This window comes from Belonocnema kinseyi, chromosome 3, assembly GCF_010883055.1.
Source record: "Belonocnema kinseyi isolate 2016_QV_RU_SX_M_011 chromosome 3, B_treatae_v1, whole genome shotgun sequence".
Taxonomy (NCBI): Eukaryota; Metazoa; Arthropoda; class Insecta; order Hymenoptera; family Cynipidae; genus Belonocnema; species Belonocnema kinseyi.
Genome location: NC_046659.1, coordinates 42,207,408 through 42,213,941, shown reverse-complemented (window position 1 = coordinate 42,213,941; position 6,534 = coordinate 42,207,408).

Sequence of the window (6,534 nt, the reverse complement as noted above, 5' to 3'; positions counted from 1 at the left end):
TCTTGTATTCGCAGTTAACCTCAGGGGTGTTTAACCTCAGGGGCCTTTCCTCTATCCGCAACCTGAGGACGCGCTACGTAGTGGTGATAGGTACCCACCAAGCAGAATTCAGCAGACTTACAGCCCGAAAATTAAAAAAATGATTTCAGTTAGGAATTCTTCTTTCTACTTAAGTAAAAGAGTAACAACAACGCTTAACTTAAAAATTGAGACGTTACGTATAACATGATTTACTCTGGTGTTACTGAACTGATTAGTGACTAAGTTCGAAATCACTGATTAATTAGTGAAATATCTAACTACTATTTCAATCAGTGAATTTTTCACTGGTTTATATTTAGAGAGTTCAGTTAGGGTTTTAGTTACTTATGATGAAAATGTAATATTCTTAATTCAAATTTTATTAAACTATACACTCAAATAAGTATGATGGATCACATTTATTGAATAGTTATTTGCTTTAAGTAAAAGCATTCTTTATTAAATCATTTGTTCCGTTTTTATTATTTTCTTTATTCAAGGAAATCGATACCTTGTAAAAAGAACATATTAATTATAAAAGTTCGGACACTTGTATAAAAGCGTGAAATTTAAATAATATGATCGAGAAAAGTTTGAATTTTTTCTTAAATTTCTGCTGTCAAAACCCTATGTCGTCGCATACTACTGCATATTTGGAAAACTAAGCCACCGATGAATTCCTTAGGATGTTTAATTTAACGACGGAGTACGCCTTTCTACTTCTTTTTCCTTCTGATGTCAAAGCAACAAATAACTGTGCGGGCACGGATGGAGCCAACTATGGGCCAGGAACTGTACCCTAAGCGACAAAAAATTGATTTTACGTAAAATTTGTCTGTAATCTTTGAATAAGGGATTTTGTTGGGCTCGCTGTTTTTGAATTTGTCGTAAAAAATTACAAATTCAAAATGATCGATCAAATATGGTGAATGAAATTGCAAATTTTCATATATTTGTCTGAAACTTAGTATAAGGTCGATATTTGCAGTTGAATATTTCGAATTTTGCATAAAAACTTACAAAAATACTTAAGATAAATCAAAATTGGGGCATCTAAAGACCTGAAACATTCACGCAGTCTACTATGCACTATACTACTGGGAACTTCATTTAAATTTAAATTTGCAGAATAACAACAGGCGTATTGATAAAATAATGAACAAAATTGATCTATCAATCAATTTTTATGTTAAATTTGAAATCGGCGAAACCAAAATCCCCTTATTTCATATTTCAAACAAATATATAAAATCTTGTAAGTTTTTTCACCATATTGGATTCGCCATTTTGAATTTGTCATTTTTAACGCTAAATTCGAAAGCAGCGACACCAATTCCCTCCGAATTCCAAGTTTCAGACAAATATATAAAATTTTATAATTTCTGTTGCCATATTCGATCCGCCATTTTTAATGCTCAATGTTCGACGTCAAATTCGAAATCAGCTATCTTCAAAACACCTTGATAACAAGTTTCCGACAAACTTAGAGTAAAATCGAATTTTTGCCGGTTTTGGTGATTCCTCGCTTATAGTGCAAATATTTCTGTCGAGGACTGGAGGCCTGACATAGTTCTCCTTGACTTCAAAAACTAACCATGTTCGTTATAAAATTTTTTCCAACAAAAATTAAGAACTTTACAGCCAAGGAGAATGGCAAGAAAAAAAGGTATAAAGGTCTTAAAAGGCAGTTTGGATGGATATACCCGGCATATTCCGTTCAGCTAGTCGTCCTGATTATCGGTCCATTTCGAAGACGAAATGTACAAAGTAATCAATGGTTAACAGCCTAAAAATCATCCCTGCTGTGTCAACGAAATGCTAATCCACTTTCGGGGAAAATGACAGAAAGCGATCTTCCTTGAATTGATTCGTGTTCTCAGGGTACAAAAGACTTTTTCCGGATCGTTGCATTAAGTCGATCGGAGAATATAACAACCTATCTGATGATCATGAGACATAAGACGTAGTTGAAGCTTAAAAAAGAAATGTTTATATAATTTATGAAATTCGTAATATTAATTTTGATTTGTGCCTAGTTATTTGAGTTAAGTTGTCTTCAAATTTTACTTCAACTGATTTCTTCGCCTGATCTTGACATATTCCACAGTTTCAGTTAAGGGCATGTGAGCCCCAGCTTTTTTTCCACAAAAATGAAAATTTAAAAAAAATTGAATTCGAAGATGCTATAAAATATCATAAAGGACGTCCTCGGACTCTTTTTTGAGGTATAATAACAAACAAAAATTTATTGTGCAAAATAAAAATGTTATGCAGATGCATTATTTTGAGGTTACGTCGTTTTTCATCTCTTCCTTTCCGATAATCTGGAAATTATTGATGAAATGAACTTTTTTGATTGCCTGCAAACAAGGTACCATTAAAAAATTTATTGTCCTTCTATAAAGTTATTTTCATAAATTTAGTAACATTATGTGATTTTATATTATAGTAGTGCTGTAATTAAATATTAAAGTTGAATATTATATATTAAAGTATTAAACAAAATTTTTATTGTTCCTATTCAGTTATATATTTATAAGGACTAAGAAAAAGATTATTCATAATTAACTCGCGTAATTTTTCCATTCATATTATAGTGGTCTAGAAAATATCTTTATTTTTTTCTTCCAAAATGGCTCGATGCCTCAAAATTGTTCCTTTGCGTGTAAAATATCCACTGTATATCGGCAGATTTAAAAAATTTAGTTATTTTTTAAGCCCATGATTTGCAAGAAATTGCTTCTGTTATTTTAGTTTCCGCTGTTAATGGTTTTTTAAAAATTAGAATAGAAAAAGGATAAATTGCATATTTACTTAAGTAAAATTATAAATTAATAGTTGACATTAAAAAAGCAATTTTATGCAAAAATTGACTTGAGAGATCCCTAAAATTTTTTAAAGTAAATAATTACAATATTCAAGAGACATTTTGACACCAAAAGAAAAAATTTGTAGGGCAGAAATTTTAGAAAAAAGCTTCTTTTGGGGATACTTTTTAAGGGATATAGGGTTAGAATTGATTTAAAGAATGTGATATTTAACACTTGATTGGCTCATTATCCAGGAAAATTATACCTTGGGAAAATCTATAGATACCTGGCAACATCCTAGAATTGCCAGGGAATTTTTTTACAGAATTTGAGTAGACGCCCTGAAATAATTCTAAGCATAATTTTTTAAAATATTTGTATTGATATCTTTCAACATATTAAATATATAAAGAATATACCTATTATTAGTATAAATTACCGTGATTCTTGATCAAATGAGCTAATAATTACTTTTACATTTTATAAAATAAAAAACCTGAAGCTCCAGAACTGTCGCTTAATACATAAAAATATATTTTTTTAATTATTCTGTCTGTCTGTTAGTCTGTATATTTTTTAGTGTCTAAAACTAAAGGTCAAGTTCTTTAGCCAGCTATTTTGGATAAAAACTCAAAAAGTGAGCGCATTGGAAACATTTTTGAGACAACTTTTTTTCAAGATTCAAACATCCTCTGTACTTATATATACAGTATTCAAAAAGACGAGAAATTTATCCTAATAATGATTCGAAACTTCAAGCACATGCAAAATACGGAAAAAGACAAGAAGACAGAAATTGTGCATTTGAAAAAGATGTATAAATTTTTTAAGAATCTCTTTTGAATAGGGTGCGTAGTTTTTATTTTAATCGTGAAAAACATAATGATAAAGAGTAAAAAAATTAAATAAAATCCGTCTGCTGCGTGAAAAAATTCTCGTCACAACTATCATCTTTTAATTTCTTGTTTCTCTCGTGTGTGGGTTTTCAAAAAAATTAATTTTTTTACGCTTAAAAAATGGCAAGACAGAACTTGTGCTTTTTTAATCAACAATTTCACTGCATTTGAAAGATTCTGAAATCTCTAAACATCTTTTCAATATGTGTGTGTGTGTGTGTGTGTGCGTGTGTGGGTGTGTCTGATAAATAGTTAATTAAGTCTGGAACAACTGAAATTTTTGACCTAGAACTATAAGTTTCTCACAAGTAGTGATACTTTTCTCTCGTTTAATATATAAGGACCGGAAGAAACGTAAGTCTCAGCGTAATTAGTGCGATTTATAGATATAAGATAGGTTTATATATGCGGATAGGTATTAGTTTAATCTTCGTGAAAGAACCCACTGTAGCCAGCGAGCGACAATCCGAGCGTACACACAACACACACACACACACCATTTTATATAAAGAAGTATATGAAGTGCATGCAATAGTGTGCGTTCGTACGCTTCTCTCCGTCCTTCTCTTTGCCATGCGCCAGCGTGAAACAAAACATCACGTGATCCCCATTTTTCGTATAGTGGTTGAGAAAGATTGCAAGGCGTTCGTAACGAAAGGTTTGACATTCTGTTTCATTTCTTTTAAAGCACTATACTAATTTTCGTTATTCGAATCCATTACGAAATTTAATACAGCGACGTAGAAATACTGTAATTTTGTATGTAAGACTCTAAAATTCGTACGATTTATTCTAATCAAAGATATTAGTCTGCATTTTCATAGTCACTATTCGACTTTTTCTAACCGAACCTCGATTATCCCTAAATTCGTACACTTTATTTGAATTATGGATATGCGATAAAAGAAATATTAATATCCAAAGTCTCTCCGTGTGTAATATTTTATTAAATTCAATCAAAGAATCAGTAAAAAACTGAAAACCCATTAATATTATAAAATATTAAAAAAGGTGAAAAGTTTCGATGGTTTTAAATGACAAACCTCACATGTGTTTTTAATTTCAAGATTGGACTGTCATGTACAAACTCGTTAAGGGCATGTGATACTTCGTCGTGTAGTCAATCGGGTACAGCTCCCCCGGCTTTTTTCTACAAAAATGAAATTTTTTAAAAACTGAACTCGGAGATGCTATAAAATATCATAACGGACGTTCCCGGACTCTTTTTTGAGGGATGATAACAAAAAAATTTATTGTGCTAAATAAAAATCTTATGCATTATTTTGAGTTTACACCGTTTTTTATCTCTGCCTTTTCGATAATTTGAAAATTATTGATGAAATAAGCTTTTTTAATTGCCTGCAAACAATGTTAGTTCCGGGAGATTAGTTACTATGTTTATTTGTAAGTCCAAAGTTTTCGGCCAAAAATATTGTGTAGTTCGGAAGTAACGCTCGGCAGAATTGTAACACACATAACCTCGAAATATACATACATTTTTTAAAAATTAAATACAAAAAAGTGTGCGGGGCGTCCGTTAGCATGTTTGCTATCATTTCCCAGATTTTGACGAAAAAATAGTTCTTATACTAGAAAAAAAGCCGGGGGATTTCCAACACTGAAAAAATCGATACTAATTCCTAAGCGCTATGCAAATTAATCAAATTTTGCTAAATTAAAACTTTTTTTAATTAACCTACAAAAAAAGTGTGTAGGGACGTCTGTTAGCATGTGCGCTATCATTTCTCAAATTTTTAAGACAAAATATTTATTATTCTACAAAAAAAGCCGAGGGAACCAAAAACCGGTAAAATCGACAATTCTCTAAGTATCACATGCCCTTAAGTAAGTACTTCCTCTACGAGTTAGAGTATATTTATCCCGCAGATAATTCAAGCAGACTTACAGTCCGAAAATTAAAAAAATTATTTAATTAAGGAATTCTTCTTGCTGCTTAAGTAAAAGAGTAACAACAACGCTTAGCTTAAAAATTTAGAGGTTATGCTTCACATAACTTACTGTGGTGTTACTGAAATTGATTAGTGAATAAGTCCGAAATCATTGATTAATCAGTGAAATGTCTAAGTACTAACTCAATCAGTAAATTTTTCACTGATTCATATTTAGAGAGTAAGAAATAGCTATTTGTCATACAAGGGCCCTATGTCACACTTTTTTCGGCTGAGTGTAAAGGTTGCAGTTCGAGTTGGAGTCGAAACGTAGCTGTGACGAAGAAAGAGTACTGCAACTTACAAGAGGCAAAGTGCCACTTAGGCCTTAGGGGCCGAGTGACACACACTATTTTCTATCACACCAGTTATCGCGAGCGCAGTCTCTCTAGATGCCAAAGCTGTGGTTACTTCACTAATCGTACCATAAGTACAGTGACTCAGATTACAGTAACGCAGTTACTTCATAGTATGCTGTACTCTAAGTAAAAATTGTACAGCCTAGGATAAGAAGTTCTATTTTAGGCATCGTTCACAGTAAATAAAATCGAAATTATAATAGCGGCGTGATACAAATTATTTTATTTGTAAGCTGACTTTATCTGTTTTAGAAAACAATTTTAATAGTGCTATCAGCTTCAAATTTTTCTTGGAATACACAGGCCAACAATTCTCAGAACCAGAGACCAGACCTACTATACCCGAAGGTTTTTGCTGCGCTGAATCCGAATCTGACCTCAGAAAAATTCCATCACGCTCAGTTTTCGAGATATTCTAACCTAAAAGGGTCAAAAACCCGTTATTTTGATGTGTTCGAGGCCCCGTAACATCGCGAAAATTTTTTTTTCACAAACTGAC